Source organism: Pinus tabuliformis, chromosome 7 (genome assembly GCF_031772625.1).
Source record: "Pinus tabuliformis cultivar Carrire ecotype Pingquan chromosome 7, CPIR1, whole genome shotgun sequence".
NCBI classification, from domain to species: domain Eukaryota; kingdom Viridiplantae; phylum Streptophyta; class Pinopsida; order Pinales; family Pinaceae; genus Pinus; species Pinus tabuliformis.
The window spans coordinates 773,754,781-773,767,371 of record NC_142293.1 but is presented as its reverse complement, the minus strand read 5'-3'; the positions used below and the strand labels follow the sequence as shown (position 1 = coordinate 773,767,371).

General features: G+C 36.2%; 1 non-coding gene across 1 annotated transcript; it reads left to right on the top strand.

The window, feature by feature from the left end:
* Window positions 1-9,131: 9,131 nt before the first annotated feature.
* LOC149249871 (U6 spliceosomal RNA) lies at window positions 9,132-9,234 on the top strand. The gene has a single exon (XR_016267701.1). It is a non-coding gene; the product is annotated as a U6 spliceosomal RNA (small nuclear RNA).
* The last annotated feature ends 3,357 nt before the right edge of the window (window positions 9,235-12,591 follow it).

The window sequence follows — 12,591 nt, the reverse complement described above, 5'->3', positions numbered from 1 at the left end:
CAAGTTTTATTTACCCATTACTTCAAGGAGCATGAGGAAGGCTAGATCCCCATGAACTAGCCCACTAAATCTCATTTTGCAAGCTGAAGAGCCCTTTTTCTAGACTGAGAAGCATTGATCTCCACCTTTGGAATATCCTCAAGCTTTTTGGCAATGTGTGAGGGCTTCATCTTTTGGAATTTCAGCCCGTTAGAAATTAGAGCATTGAAGGCGGCTATATCAAGTGTTGGCGAAGGGGGCGAGGAAGTAGGGCCACTCGAGCTAATAGCCATCGAGCTATAGAAAACCTACATAATGCTACAAAATAATAATAATAATAATAATAATAATAATAAATGCCATAAAAATTAAACTTCATATTTAAATTTATTTAATAAACATGTAAAAAATTAATACTTAAAAAAAAAACTCATTATATAAACCTTATATATAAAATAAAAAATGCCAAAGAAAAAAATAAATTATAAAATGCATAAAATGAAAATACTAACCTTTATATGGAATTATATGTTTTATTAGGGTTTTAATAAAAGTAAAAATAAAATATTTGTATGTAGGGAGTTGTAAAATTTGTAGAAATATAAATAATTGCACCAAGAGGCACTCCTTAGTCTTAGTCGAGTATGGAAGAGATGTTGTAATGACATTTATGTCTTTTTAAAAGTTTTGACTCGGTCAAATTACATAAAATAAAATAATAAAATTATAATTATAATTATTAATAAAACATTGTCTTGTTCAAATTACATTAAAAAAAATTAATAATTATAATTATGATTATTAATTAAACCAGCCTAGAGCTATCTTAATTCTGGATGTACAAAGCGTCGAGAGGGACCAAAAATCTTGAGGTGCAAACCTCTTTTAGATTTGGCAGGCCAGGCAGTAACTCTCCAAAGGCAGTAAAACTGATTCGTATTTCATTCAATCAGGTAGGTCTATTATATACATGAGGGAGAGACTGTTCAGTTCATCTCCCGATGACTATTCACATTTCTCATTTATTTATTTACATAAAATTCACCTAATCATGAAGATTAGGTGTCAACATTCCCCCCCTTAATCTGAAGGGATGTTGGTGAGTCCAAACATCATTCTGAATCATTCAAGCTTTTCCCTTCCAAGTGCTTTGGTGAAGATGTCTGCAATTTGCTCATTTGTGGAACAATGACGGAGATGAATTGTTTTGGCCTCAACATGATGTCAAATCAGATGATATTTAGTATTGATGTGCTTCGTTCGATCATGGAACTTTGGGTTCTTGGCCAAATTTATTGCAGAGGTATTGTCAATCATGAGTGGGGTTGATTGTACTTGTTTTACCTGCAAATCTTCAAGAATTTTCTTGAGCCACACAATTTCTTTTGTTGCCTCAGCTGCTGCCACGTATTCTGCTTCTGTTGTGGAATCTGTTGGAACTGATTGTTTGCGTGATCTCCAAGAGACAGCTCCTGATCCAAGACTCATAGCATATCCTGAAGTAGATACCCCAGTTTCTTTGTCTCCATCGAAGTCTGAATCAGAGTATCCAATCAATCTGAAGTCATCCACCTGTGTATACTTGATTCCAAGGTCTTGAGTTTCGTTCAAGTACCTTAGAACTCTTTTTGCAGCAGACCAATGTCCCTCATAAGGCTTTTTCATAAACCTGGAGAGGATTCCAACAGCAAATGAAATGTCTGGTTTGGTAGTAGTGAGGTAGATGAGACTTCCTACAAGTTGTCTATACTTTGTTGCATCCTCAAATTCTTTTCCTTCAATAGATGTGAGCTTTAAGTTTTGTTCCATTGGAGTAGTGAGAGGATTGCACTCTGTCATGCCAAACTTGTTCAACAAATCTCCAATGTATTTCTTTTGAGAAAGAAATATGGACTTTGGATGTTGGGTTACTTCAATGCCAAGATAGTAATAAACATAGCCCAAATCAGTCATTTCAAAACTTTTCCCCAATTCCTTCTTTATGGATGCAATGTAGCTTTCATTGTTCCCTGTCATTAAAAGATCATCTACATATACCACAAGATATACAACTGTTTTTCCAAATTTCTTGACAAATAAAGTTGCATCATCAAGATCAAAATGATTGAAATTGAGTTTCAGAAGATGCTCAGTTAGTTTTTCATACCAGGCTCACGGTGCTTGTTTGAGACCATACAAGGACTTCACAAGTTTTCATACTTTATGTTCATGTCCTTTCACAACAAATCCTTTAGGCTGGGACATAAAAACATTCTCTTTTAGATTTCCATTCAAGAAGGCAGTTTTTACATCCATTTGATGGACTTTCCAACCGTTCTGAGTTGCTAGTGCAAAGAGTGTCTCGATGGTGTCCCATTTTGTTGTGGAGGCAAAAGTTTCCTCATAATCGACCCCTTCTTTCTGTGCAAAACCTTTTGCCACAAGCCTAGCTTTGTGCTTGTCAAGTGAGCCATCAGCTTTGTACTTGTTCTTGTAGACCCACTTGCAGCCAATTGGTTTGGTTCCAAATGGAGGATCAACCAGCTTCCAAGTGTCGTTCTTTATGAGGGCATCATACTCCTTTTGCATCGATTCTTTCCATTCATCATGAGAAGCAACTTCTTTAAAGGAAGTTGGTTCAAAATCTATAGACAAGTTCAATTCACAATCATAAGAAACATCCATATCAACAGGTGAATTAGAGTCATCTACATCACCTCCATTTTGGCGGTTTGAATTTCTGGTTCCTGTTTTTACGATTTCATCAGGATGAACACTTTCAAGTGTCTTTGTCAGCCACTTTGGGGGACCTTTCTAAGATGGTCCAGGCTGCTCTGTTGATTGAGTTGGGACTGAATCAAGATTGAGTCTCCCAATTCTATCAATTACATCACTTAAAGCATCATCCATTGTTGGAGTTTCATTCGGGGGAGAGTGTTCTTCAGAAGAAGATTCCACATGTTGATCTAGAATAGGAATCCCCCCTTCAAGATGTGGAATCTGATTATCAAATTCTTGAAATGATTTTGTTTTTGCGAATCTATCCAAGCAATCAAGTTGCCGCTCAACAACATTGTCAGATTTGGATGATTCAAGAAAAATTACATCTCTAGATACAACAAACTTTTTATTTACTTCATCATAGAGATGGTATGCTTTGGAGGTGTTTGAATACCCCGGGAAGATACACTTACGACTTCTAGCACCAAGTTTGTTTCTATGTACCTTTGGTATCAAAGCATAACAGGTGGAACCAAAGACCCTGAGATGTTTTACCGAAGGAACATGTCCATACCACAATTCATAAGGAGTCTTATTTCTTATAGCATTAGATGGACATATATTCTTTATATATGCAGCACATAGAACAGCATCAGCCCAAAACATTATCTTTATATTTTTGAAGAAAAGCATGGATCGTACCATATTCAATATTGTTCTATTCATTCTTTCAGCTACACCATTCTGTTGGGGATTATAAGGCACAGTTGTTTGATGTTTGATCCCATGTTGGCGAAGATAGTTTTCAAATTCATTTGATGTATATTATTTTCCATTATCAGTGCGAATAGACCCAATATGAGATTGTGCATCATTTTCAATCCATTTATGAAAATTCTTGAATGTTTGAAAAGCATAAGATTTGTTCTTCAATAAATAAACCCAACACATTCTGGTGTAGTCATCAATAAATGTCATGATATATTTTTTTCCATTTGCAGAAGGAACAGGCATTGGACCACATAAATCTGAATGAATGAGTTCAAGCTTCCTATGTGCTCTTGAATGTGAATCATGAAAGGACTGTTTGCTATGCTTTCCTAGAATGCAAGCATCACATTGCTTATGTTTCCTAGGAATTGTAGGCAAACCAACAACACCATTTTTCTTCAATAAGCGGAGACTGTCATAGTTTAAATGTCCAAATCTAGCATGCCATAATAAACTTGATGGAAGTGTACCTTCTTCATGATGAGAAATATATGAGAAATGTTGTGCATGAGCAGAGTTTCCTTGCAGTTTGAGAAGCCTTTCTTCTTCTATTCCCCTCATGACAAGTGAGTGGTCAGATGCTTTTCTTACCTCAAGCTTGCCATCAAACATATGAATGGAGTGACCTTGCTGGCGGATGTGGACCAAGGATAGCAAGTTTCTCTTGAGCTGTGAGAGATATAGAACATGATCTAGAAGAAAGTCTGGAAGACCAGGCAGTTTAAGCCTGATTGTGCCAAGCCCTAATGGCTTGATTTTTTACTGATCTGCAAAGTATACTACTCCATCAACATTGTCAGTGAAATCTTCAAAATAATATTTTCTATGAGTCATGTGACAGGTTGCTCCTGAATCAAGAAACCAATCATTTTTCCATGAAGCAAGTGAAGCATTAAACAAATCTTAATTTACTCCAATGTTACAATGTGCCTCAACATAGTGAGCGGATTCAGGTGCTTTACCTTTGTCTATATCATCAGTTTTACCTTTCTGTTGGTTTCTTTTCTGCTCAATTTTGTCCCATGGTAGCTTGCATGTAGAGGCATCATGTGATCCATTTCTTTTGCACCGAATGCAGTGTAAGTCTGCCTTTTCTCCTTGAGAATGTCTGCCCCCTCGCATCTGAAATATCTTCCTCTTCCTCTTCGTTCACCTCTTCCTCTTGTAGAATCTTGAGCAGGATGTTTTTCTTTATGAGCAAGGCACACAGTCTCTTCAGAAGATTCAGGGGTTGTCTTCTTTCTGAAAGCTTTCTCTCTTTCAACAAACTTTTTCACAAGAGAGTCAAAGGTTATATCTTTAAGATTTCCATTTGCTTGTAATGACTCAAGATAATTGGAGTAAGTAGGATAGAGTGCCTTGAGAAAAGCAATAAGAGGGATATCCAGCTCAACCTTAGTGGAATTGATATCATGCATTATAGACTTTACTTCAGATGCAAGAGAAAGAGGATCGTTATTTTGCAGTTCAAGAGTGAAGAGTTTAATCATGAGCTAAACAACTTCAAGTGCAGAATGTGAATCATAGAGTTCTTTTAGCTTTTGTAAGGCTTCAAAGGCAGTTGAATATGACGAAATATGGTGACTCACCTCTTCATTTACAGATGCTGTGATTAATGCATAAGCTTTGTTGTTCTTGTTTTCCCAAATGACGAGCTCTTTGTCTGAGGTAGGCTGTACTGGGTCTTTGTCTCCTTCTCCGACACACACTCCTTTCCACAACTCATTGAAGATGAGGGTGTGTTTTATCATCCAGGACCATTCGGGATAGTTCTCCTTGCCAGTGAGAACTATTCCTACCACGGAGATGATTGAATGCATTTTGTAAAAAAAAAAACTTTTGCTGATATAAAAGAATACTTCTGCCAATGTACTCAAAAAAGCATTCTCAAAGGATTTCAAATCCACAATGTGACTCATATAACTCATATAAATCCATCATTGTATAAATTCACCTCACATAAACCTCATATAAGTTTTATATAAGTCCATCATATAAATCTCATAAAACTTCACCTTATAAATCTTATATAAATCTCATAAAAATACCATGGTCATGCGCATTCTTTGAACTGTAATTTACAGCGGTCAACCTCGGCAAAGCATTAAACCAAGTTATGGGTGAACCAAGTTATGGAGGCCAGCGCTCAAAACTTATTTGAAATTCGAACTATTCAAAATGTATTGAAACCATTCACCATACCATTTGATCGTATACCATTCAGGCATGTCAAAAATACCATTCGAACTTATTTGAAACAGGAAGCAAGCGTATTTATTTGAAATATTCAAAGTATATGTCAGCAGCATTCAAAACCGCGTTCAAAACTTATGAGAGTTTCGCAGCAGTAATTTAAAAAACGCGCAGGCAGCACTTATTTGAAAACAACAGCATCATTCCGCCAACCTTAAACCAGTACAGTGCTACACCGTTGAGCCACAGCGGCAACACTTATTTGAAAATAGCAGCATTTGTTTGAAAGCACCACGAACAAGGGAAGAGACCTAGGCTCATCAACGCTTTCACTACCATTCGATATATGACAATGTTCATACAATATGACAGGATAGGCCGCATTTATTTGAAACAGGCATTCGATACCATATTAAAAACGTAAAGGAAACAATGAAATACTGAAGCCTTCAAATTGCGTGTACCCCTTCTTTGTATCACAGAGGAATTGAACCAACCGTTAAACATGTATGGGTTCTTGGTACACAAAGGTCTCTCAAACACAACAAACGTATTTCAGACAGCATTTAAAACAGTGGTGATACTGCTTACGCTCATCACGCTTCCGCTGTTGGGCTTATCACGTTTCAACAGTGTTAACGGTGGTATGTCGATTCAACAACGTTTGTCTGCCTTCCGGTCTGGACAGAGGCATTGAGGACAGTGCTCAGGTCAGAACGACAGAGGACAGTGCTCAGTGGACAGTTCTCAGACTAGTGTACAGCCCACAGTAGCAAAAATGAAGGGAGTTACAACTTATTTTGAGAATTGGCTCTGATACCATGTCAGGCCAGGCAGTAAAACTGATTCGTATTTCATTCAATCAGGTAGGTCTATTATATACATGAGGGAGAGACTGTTCAGTTCATCTCCCGATGACTGTTCACATTTCTCATTTATTTATTTACATAAAATTCACCCAATCATGAAGATTAGGTGGCAACAAGATTGAAAAAATATTTGATTCCTCTTGGCACTTGGTAAATTCGAAGTTAAGATGGAGCTAGGTTGGTATTATTAAAATTCCACGTAAATGTATTTGGCATAGTCTTACTTATAGACGAAATGGTATTTTTCAAAGCATTTATTCTTGTTAATTTTTTCATTTTTAAACCAAACAGGTAGAGATTTGTATTATTAAAAAAATATGGATTACAAGATCAGAACCTTTGCATATTCCAATCTTCCTTGCGAGTTTGAGATGAGCACAAAGTCTCAATCCAAACCCTCAAATGAGTTCCCCATGACACAAGAACTTTAGTCCCTTTCTAACTAATTTTTTCCCCATGAGACATTTACATTCCATTTTTCACTATAATTTTATTTTGATCTAGTTTGACTTGTTTTTCTTGGAGAGAAATATTTTCCTTTCTTCCCAACTTAAATCCTACTTGCATTTTCTCCAAATTCCGATCGATTGTTCTTTGACAACTACACAATATTATTCTTGAAATCTTCCTCATCCTCCTGATTTTCCCAAGAAGTTTCCTTTTCAATGAGATTCCTTGTGGTTTGTGGAGGGAATCTGCTTTCCACGAGGGTTTGTTGCTTTTCCACTAACGCTGCATCCAGGGAATCCTTACTGGATACCGAAGGATTCACATTAACAAATTATTTTTCTTGCTCAGATTGTGTTGTCATGGTTCCGATTTCTTTGACTAAATATACTTCATTCTTGTCTTATGCTTTCTTCTTGCCCTGAAGCTCTTATTCTTTGAGTATTGTATAGTGATCACCTTGTTTTGTTATTTTGAGAATGCTCGGGGAAATTTTTAATTACATGCCCCGTTTCATAGCATGCTCTACACCAAAATAAGATATTTTCATAGTCAAGATTTTGGACCCAAACATAGTTTGGATCCATCAAATTAATCTCCGCAAGAAAACCCTTTTTGAAGTCTATCTCCACACAAATAAGGGCATAAGTAGTCTTGAATTTTTTTTCTATTTTAGGATAACTACGATAGAGTTTTTCGAGCACATTCCCAATGGAGGAAAATCATGTGTGATTCTAGGAATGCAAGGGAAGGTTTAGAAGCCTTACTCAAAATGGGGTTGTAGAAATTGATGTCATTACTGGGTCAAAAGTGGGATTCCAAGGATGCATGAATAAACCAATACTCCCCTAAAACGACAACCCAGCTTCACAAATAGCCTTCTTGTCCACAATATTATCAAAAACCATAATGAAGAAACCCCATGCCATAGGGTAAATATTCATCTCGTCCGTTAAAAGGGGCTTCCATTTCTTAGAGATCCATTTATGCAAATCGGCCAAACACGACAACTACCCATTAAACCTGCAAACCAAACCATTCTCCGAAAATTATTTTTCATTGTAGAAAGTTTCCTCATCCACAGGAGCATTAAGTGAATAAATTTATTGTAACACTGGAAGACCAGATCCAAACTTTAGCATAGAGTTGTACGAAACCGAAGAAGAGCTAGCTTGACCAATAGCCATACCTGCAAAAGAAACAAATTTATTTTCCAAATCACAAGGATCCACCATTGAACGATCTACTGAAAATCCATGCAAACAGAGCAAAGATTGAGCAGTCGTCGCAAGAGTTTCCAAAGTTCTTTTCATCTCTTACAATTGTAGGAACTTCTGGTTAATTTTAACCAAAATCCGGTAGATATTTTTAAAGACTTGAGTTTAAGTTATTTAATCTATAGAATTCGAGGACCCGAGGGGTTTTAAAGGGTGTTGAATCCATTTATGCATTCAAAAATGTATTTAAAAACAAAAAATCATAATCTTACTTAAAATTATATTACTAGATTCTCGTGAAAAAAATTATTTTGTCTACAAATCAAACTATGCCAAATTATTTTTTTAAATATAAACATTTCCTCAAATTATATACTAAAAATAAGATTATAATTTAAAATATTTATTTTCCCTACAAATTCAACAAATTATGAATTAAAATATATTTACATATAATTCAAACCTTATACGTCTACCACAATTTCTTGTAAAATTTAAGTTGAAATAATTAAAAAAAAATCGAAACATATAATTATTTCAATATATATTTTCCTACTTTGATTTTAAAAAGTAAAGATATATTGTTATTTTTATAGACATTTATTTAAGATGGAAAGTATTTTATTAACTGCATTATCAATCTTGATAAACTAAATATTAATTATATTGTATCGTTATAAAATTTGAGTTGAATGACATTTGCCATTTATAGATATAGATATAGATATGTGGTGAGTGTAATTCTTCTTTCTTTTCTTTTTATGTAAAATATTTGAATAAAGAATAATTTCGCATTACTAAAATATTTAATTAAATTTAATTATAATTATTTTTTAATAAAAATATTTTAAATAAATATTTTAAATAATTTTAACAGTTTTCTAATTAAATTTTAAATTAATGATTTTTTTTTAAATTAATTATTTAATATCAATTAAAATTATTTAATTATTATGTTTTCTTTAAAGACATTTATCAAATTGGAATGATATAGAGAAGACTGGCATGATTTTTGCGCAAGAATGACACTCCCAATTCAAGATGAAAGAGTATTAAAATACCCAAGGATCAGACTACAAAGCTAAACAATCCTTCTATCAAGAGATCACAAGATAAAGAACGAAGAGAAATCACACTTCATTGCTTGAGAAAATGAGCTATACATGAGCTTAACTTATAGGAACAATAAAGGCTTCTAACCATAGCTAGAAGATAAGACTGATGACTCAATAAATAAGGATAAGACTTACAATGCAACTAATAAGACCAATAGGTAAGCTTACAAATTTCAATATTTATTGGAACTCTAACACCCTACCCCCCCCCCCCCAACATACGCGAAACGTGGGGAGGAAAATAAAGAAACAATAACACAAAGAATGGGTCCCAACAACTAGGCCTTTTTAGGTACCCATGTACAACATTTCATAAGAAAGAAAGAAGGAAAGAAAGAGATAAAGGAAGGAGGACTCAAGATGACCCCCCAAGGACAACTTCCTTTACTCCAAGCATATGTCGTAACTGAAGAAACCTTGGTGATGCCAAGGACTTTGTAAAAATATCTGTTATTTGTTCTTTAGTAGGTACATATTCCAGGTTGAGAACACCATCTTGAATAAGTTGGCGAATGAAGTGCATATGAATCTCAATGTGTTTTGTCTATTGATGCTCCACAAGATTTCTAGAAATTTGTATTGCACTTTGATTATCACACCATAAGAGAGTAGGTTGATCCTGTTGAATGCCAAACTCAAGCAATAATTGTCATAGCCAAAGAACTTCTTGACTTGCGAGAACTACAACTCTATACTCAGCTTCTGTTGTAGATAATGTAATTGTTGATTGTTTCTTGCAGGACAAAGCAATAAGAGAAGATCCAATAAATAAAACAAATCCAGAGGTGGATTTTCGATCATCCACTGATCCAACCCAGTCAGAATCAGTGAAACCTACAAGCTCAGGAGAACCAACAATATACTGAATGCCAAAATTGGAAGTTCCTTGAATATATATGAGAATATGCTTTGCTTCTTTCTAGTGACTCTGATGAGGATCCTGAGCAAATCTAGATACTAGCCTGACTGCATAGGCAATGTTAAGTCAGGTGTGTGTCAAATAAAGTATACTGCCAACAAGTTGGTGATACAATGTAGGATCCACCCTAGGAGTGGTGCAACTAGCAGTAAGAATAACACCAGACTGAAAAGGAGTAGGTGAAGGCTTACAATTAGCCATGCCAAAACGCTGGAGTAAATCAAGAGCATATTTCTGCTAGAAGATGGTGATTCCATTTGAAGATTGGTGAACCTGCAAGCCAAGAAAGTAGTGTAGAAGACCAAGATCTGTCATAGCAAATTGTCCCATCAATGCTTCCTTAACATTCTAAATCATAGATGAAGAACTTCCTGTGAGGATCAGATCATCCACATACAAAACTAGAATCAATAAATTAGAGCCTTGTCTCTTAGTGTAGACTGTTGGATCAAAGTGACAATGATTGAACCCTGAGGAAAGCAGAAAACTATCCATCTTCTCATACCAAGCTCTAGGAGCTTGTTTGAGACCATACAAAGATCACCTAAGCCTGCAGACAAGTGAAGGATCCTACACAAAACTAGGAGGTTTCTCCATGTAAATCTCCTCATGTAGATCACCATGTAGAAAAGAACTCTTAACATCCATCTGGTAAACTGACCAGCCTTGGGAGGCTGCAAGAGAAAGCACAAGACGAATAGAATCCATCTTGGCGACAGGAGTGAAAGTCTCAGAATAGTCAATTCCTTCAACCTGTGAAAATCCCTTAGCCACAAGACGTGCCTTATGTTTATCTATAGATCCATCTGCAATATATTTGGTTATGTAGACCCACTTGCAATAGACCAACTTGCATCCCTTTGGAAGAGGAACAAGATCCCAAGTATGATTCTTCATCAAAGAAGAATACTCTTCTGTCATGGCAACTTCCCACTCAGGTTTTCCAACAACATCAGAAAATTGTTGTGGATCCTCTGAAATGGCATGACTCAAAAGAGAGATTCCTTCATACTATGGTTGATTTGAGGCTAGATAACTAAATCAGCTGCATCATAGCCAAATCTATCAGGATGTTTTCTCTTACGAAGACTCCTCCTTAAGGAATTATCCAAAACAAGCTGCTCATGTACGAGTTCTACTAGTGTTGATGGAAGATTTTCTTCTGGCTGAGGAACTTCAGTAGAGCTTTCTTCTTCTGCCAAATATATAAAAGCATCACAATGATTAGAACCATAATCAACAATTGAAGATGAGGTAGTAGGGGAAGAATATGATCCTGGACTAATATTTTCATCAAAATGAACATCTCTTCGGAACAAAAAATCCTCAGAGTTAGGATCAAGGATTTGATAAGCTTTCATGTCCTCACAATAACCAACAAATCTCAATTGTTGAATTTTTTTTCCATGGCTTTGTGTTTTTCATCCCAAGAAGGACTACCAAATACCTTGAAAGAAGATACATCAGGCTTCTCATGTGTCCAAGCTTCCATTAGAGTCTATTAGGCCCCTATACTACTAGTGTAATGTTATGCTCTTAACCTGCAAAATGATACCCAAATACAGAATATGCGAAGAAAAGATACCCAGAACACAGAATAGCAATGATTTTATTATTCAGAGAGTAATGTTCACTTGCCTCTTCGAGGGGGCAACCTCCAATAGAGCAGAGCTCGACTACAAAATAAGACACGATACTCCTCGCAGGGAGTCTCTATCCTTTATATATGACTCATACATGCAATACCACGGGCCAATACCGTGGGTTTTATTAATACCATCTATCTAATACTACGGCCCATTTGCAACTAACTGTGGTCCCGTCACTAATTGCGGGTTAACCACTTACAAATATTAATATGGGCTTTATTGACTCTTGACTATGACGTGATCCCATGACATAAATAAGGGGGTTAGGGTGGGACCCTAACATGCCCTCCCCCTTAAGACTAGCCTTGTCCTCAAGGCTGAAGCTGTGGAAACTGTTGAAGAATAGTGGTTGGTTCCCAAGTTGCATCTTCCGGAGAGGTGTCTTTCCATTTCACGAGGACTTCCTTAATCATGCGGCTGCGCAGGTGTTTGTCTCTTGTGTCTAGAACCTGTTCGGGTTGAAGCCAGATTGACCCTTCTTCGTCCAATTCAGGTAGACTGGTTTGAACTCGGCAATTGTTCCCGATCACTTTCTTGAGGCACAATACATGGAAAACTGGATGGATTTTTGCAGTAGGTGGCAAAGCCAACTTGTAAGCCACTTCTCCAATGCGCTGAAGTACTTGGTATGGTCCGTAGAATTTTGGAGATAGCTTCTGACAACCCTTGTCTTTGAGTGATGTTTGCTTATATGGTTGCAGCCTCAAAAAGACCTGATCCCCTTTTTGAAAT